The sequence below is a fragment of the Primulina eburnea genome, chromosome 4 (assembly GCF_022965805.1).
Source record: "Primulina eburnea isolate SZY01 chromosome 4, ASM2296580v1, whole genome shotgun sequence".
NCBI classification, from domain to species: domain Eukaryota; kingdom Viridiplantae; phylum Streptophyta; class Magnoliopsida; order Lamiales; family Gesneriaceae; genus Primulina; species Primulina eburnea.
In genome coordinates, this window is record NC_133104.1 from 861,182 (window position 1) to 866,515 (window position 5,334).

Sequence of the window (5,334 nt, forward strand, 5' to 3'; positions counted from 1 at the left end):
AATTACATATGTTTAAAAATATGTTTAATTGTTTATTTTGGTTGCAGGCAGATCGATATAAAATAAGCAAATATAAGATTTTAACTAAAGATCGGGCACTTCAGTGTTTGAATCATTTTCCCGTTATCGGGGTAATGGTGTTCTATGACAGCCTCGTAGACTATATAACAAGGTATAATAATCACTTATTTACAAAATTATTTGTAGTCATACATTGATAAAATTACATTTTTAGATATTTGAATAACATAAATTAACGTATAGGCCGTGTATACTGGGGTGAATAAATCGGAGCAAAGCCTACGAAATGATCTGTCGCGCCGTCATACGGTTTTACTCGTGGGCACTATCAAAGTGAAGAAAAATAATATAGAAACTGAATTTGTGATAGTTCAGAATAGTCACGGACCGGATTTTGGATGCCATGGCTTTGTAGCACTTCCATTTGAGTCTGTGCTTTTGTTTGACGAGTATTTTCTGGTTCCCATAATGCTGGTTGCACAACCTCACAATTAAAAAACTTGGTGGCAGAAGCTCATCTTACGGTAAGATATATTTGTAACTTAATTACATATGTTTAAAAATATGTTTAATTGTTTATTTTGGTTGCAGGCAGATCGATATAAAATAAGCAAATATAAGATTTTAACTAAAGATCGGGCACTTCAGTGTTTGAATCATTTTCCCGTTATCGGGGTAATGGTGTTCTATGACAGCCTCGTAGACTATATAACAAGGTATAATAATCACTTATTTACAAAATTATTTTTAGTCATACATTGATAAAATTACATTTTTAGATATTTGAATAACATAAATTAACGTATAGGCCGTGTATACTGGGGTGAATAAATCGGAGCAAAGCCTACGGAATGATCTGTCGCGCCGTCGTACGGTTTTACTGGTGGGCACTGTCAAAGTGAAGAAAAATAATATAGAAACTGAATTTGTGATAGTTCAGAATAGTCACGGACCGGATTTTGGATGCCATGGCTTTGTAGCACTTCCATTTGAGTCTGTGCTTTTGTTTGACGAGTATTTTCTGGTTCCCATAATGCTGGTTGCACAACCTCACAATTAAAAAACTTGGTGGCAGAAGCTCATCTTACGGTAAGATATATTTGTAACTTAATTACATATGTTTAAAAATATGTTTAATTGTTTATTTTGGTTGCAGGCAGATCGATATAAAATAAGCAAATATAAGATTTTAACTAAAGATCGGGCACTTCAGTGTTCGAATCATTTTCCCGTTATCGGGGTAATGGTGTTCTATGACAGCCTCGTAGACTATATAACAAGGTATAATAATCACTTATTTACAAAATTATTTGTAGTCATACATTGATAAAATTACATTTTTAGATATTTGAATAACATAAATTAACGTATAGGCCGTGTATACTGGGGTGAATAAATCGGAGCAAAGCCTACGAAATGATCTGTCGCGCCGTCATACGGTTTTACTGGTGGGCACTGTCAAAGTGAAGAAAAATAATATAGAAACTGAATTTGTGATAGTTCAGAATAGTCACAGACCGGATTTTGGATGCCATGGCTTTGTAGCACTTCCATTTGAGTCTGTGCTTTTGTTTGACGAGTATTTTCTGGTTCCCATAATGCTGGTTGCACAACCTCACAATTAAAAAACTTGGTGGCAGAAGCTCATCTTACGGTAAGATATATTTGTAACTTAATTACATATGTTTAAAAATATGTTTAATTGTTTATTTTGGTTGCAGGCAGATCGATATAAAATAAGTAAATATAAGATTTTAACTAAAGATCGGGCACTTCAGTGTTTGAATCATTTTCCCGTTATCGGGGTAATGGTGTTCTATGACAGCCTCGTAGACTATATAACAAGGTATAATAATCACTTATTTACAAAATTATTTGTAGTCATACATTGATAAAATTACATTTTTAGATATTTGAATAACATAAATTAACGTATAGGCCGTGTATACTGGGGTGAATAAATCGGAGCAAAGCCTACGAAATGATCTGTCGCGCCGTCATACGGTTTTACTGGTGGGCACTGTCAAAGTGAAGAAAAATAATATAGAAACTGAATTTGTGATAGTTCAGAATAGTCACGGACCGGATTTTGGATGTCATGGCTTTGTAGCACTTCCATTTGAGTCTGTGATTTTGTTTGACGAGTATTTTCTGGTTCCCATAATGCTGGTTGCACAACCTCACAATTAAAAAACTTGGTGGCAGAAGCTCATCTTACGGTAAGATATATTTGTAACTTAATTACATATGTTTAAAAATATGTTTAATTGTTTATTTTGGTTGCAGGCAGATCGATATAAAATAAGAAAATATAAGATTTTAACTAAAGATCGGGCACTTCAGTGTTCGAATCATTTTCCCGTTATCGGGGTAATGGTGTTTTATGACAGCCTCGTAGACTATATAACAAGGTATAATAATCACTTATTTACAAAATTATTTGTAGTCATACATTGATAAAATTACATTTTTAGATATTTGAATAACATAAATTAACGTATAGGCCGTGTATACTGGGGTGAATAAATCGGAGTAAAGCCTACGAAATGATCTGTCGCGCCGTCATACGGTTTTACTGGTGGGCACTGTCAAAGTGAAGAAAAATAATATAGAAACTGAATTTGTGATAGTTCAGAATAGTCACGGACCGGATTTTGGATGCCATGGCTTTGTAGCACTTCCATTTGAGTCTGTGCTTTTGTTTGACGAGTATTTTCTGGTTCCCATAATGCTGGTTGCACAACCTCACAATTAAAAAACTTGGTGGCAGAAGCTCATCTTACGGTAAGATATATTTGTAACTTAATTACATATGTTTAAAAATATGTTTAATTGTTTATTTTGGTTGCAGGCAGATCGATATAAAATAAGTAAATATAAGATTTTAACTAAAGATCGGGTACTTCAGTGTTTGAATCATTTTCCCGTTATCGGGGTAATGGTGTTCTATGACAGCCTCGTAGACTATATAACAAGGTATAATAATCACTTATTTACAAAATTATTTGTAGTCATACATTGATAAAATTACATTTTTAGATATTTGAATAACATAAATTAACGTATAGGCCGTGTATACTGGGGTGAATAAATCGGAGCAAAGCCTACGAAATGATCTGTCGCGCCGTCATACGGTTTTACTGGTGGGCACTGTCAAAGTGAAGAAAAATAATATAGAAACTGAATTTGTGATAGTTCAGAATAGTCACGGACCGGATTTTGGATGCCATGGCTTTGTAGCACTTCCATTTGAGTCTGTGCTTTTGTTTGACGAGTATTTTCTGGTTCCCATAATGCTGGTTACACAACCTCACAATTAAAAAACTTGGTGGCAGAAGCTCATCTTACGGTAAGATATATTTGTAACTTAATTACATATGTTTAAAAATATGTTTAATTGTTTATTTTGGTTGCAGGCAGATCGATATAAAATAAGCAAATATAAGATTTTAACTAAAGATTGGGCACTTCAGTGTTTGAATCATTTTCCCGTTATCGGGGTAATGGTGTTCTATGACAGCCTCGTAGACTATATAACAAGGTATAATAATCACTTATTTACAAAATTATTTGTAGTCATACATTGATAAAATTACATTTTTAGATATTTGAATAACATAAATTAACGTATAGGCCGTGTATACTGGGGTGAATAAATCGGAGCAAAGCCTACGAAATGATCTGTCGCGCCGTCGTACGGTTTTACTGGTGGGCACTGTCAAAGTGAAGAAAAATAATATAGAAACTGAATTTGTGATAGTTCAGAATAGTCACGGACCGGATTTTGGATGCCATGGCTTTGTAGCACTTCCATTTGAGTCTGTGCTTTTGTTTGACGAGTATTTTCTGGTTCCCATAATGCTGGTTGCACAACCTCACAATTAAAAAACTTGGTGGCAGAAGCTCATCTTACGGTAAGATATATTTGTAACTTAATTACATATGTTTAAAAATATGTTTAATTGTTTATTTTGGTTGCAGACAGATCGATATAAAATAAGCAAATATAAGATTTTAACTAAAGATCGGGCACTTCAGTGTTCGAATCATTTTCCCGTTATCGGGGTAATGGTGTTCTATGACAGCCTCGTAGACTATATAACAAGGTATAATAATCACTTATTTACAAAATTATTTGTAGTCATACATTGATAAAATTACATTTTTAGATATTTGAATAACATAAATTAACGTATAGGCCGTGTATACTGGGGTGAATAAATCGGAGCAAAGCCTACGAAATGATCTGTCGCGCCGTCATACGGTTTTACTGGTGGGCACTGTCAAAGTGAAGAAAAATAATATAGAAACTGAATTTGTGATAGTTCAGAATAGTCATGGACCGGATTTTGGATGCCATGGCTTTGTAGCACTTCCATTTGAGTCTGTGCTTTTGTTTGACGAGTATTTTCTGGTTCCCATAATATTGCCAAACATGGATTTTATGGGTCTTTTATCAAATTATAGCACTTTTTATTCTCTATTAACAATCTACCGTACTTTTCAAAATCTTATTAAAATATTGTAAAAAAAAATTTAAAAAAAAATAAACTTTTACTCCCACGCACTTCCAAGTGCTGGGGGGGGGAGCAAATTATTTTACCTCCCCCGCCTATAGGGGAGGCGGGGAAGGGAGAAATTAATTTAAATTCTCCCCCGCCTGTACGACAGGCGGGGGACAGTCTTTTTAAATTTTACCCGCCTTTTGTATAGGCGTGGAATATATTTTTAAATTATAAAATTTCAAATTTTTGCCCGCCTATTGCAGTGGCGGGCAAATTTAAATATTTTTGAAATAGAATTCTTCTATACATATATATATACACGAGAAGTTCACTTGCATTTTGTATTCAAAAGTTATATTGTGTTCACAGAAGTTCACTTGCATTTGTATTCAAAGGTTTGTCACTTATATTGTGTTCAAAAAATTGTCGGTATGGATTTGATTTATTTTTCGTCTCAAGTTTTTTTAATAAAATTTTGAATTCTAATAATTTTATATCTTCTGCAGAGGCGAACAATATTTTAAAAAGAATTAACTCTCCCCCGCCTATACAACAGGCAGGGGAGAATTTAAATTAATTTCCTCCCCCGCCTCCTTTACAGGCGGAGGAGGTGAAACAATTGCCCCCCCCCCCCCCCCCCCCATTTGGAAGGGCGGGGGAGTAAAAGTTTTTTTTATAATTTTTTTACAATATTTTAATAAGTTTTTTAAAAGTACGGTAGATTGTTAATAGAGAATAAAAAGTGCTATAATTTGATAAAAGACCCTGGATTTTATTCAAGGAGATATTTATGTATGTTTAGTTTTAT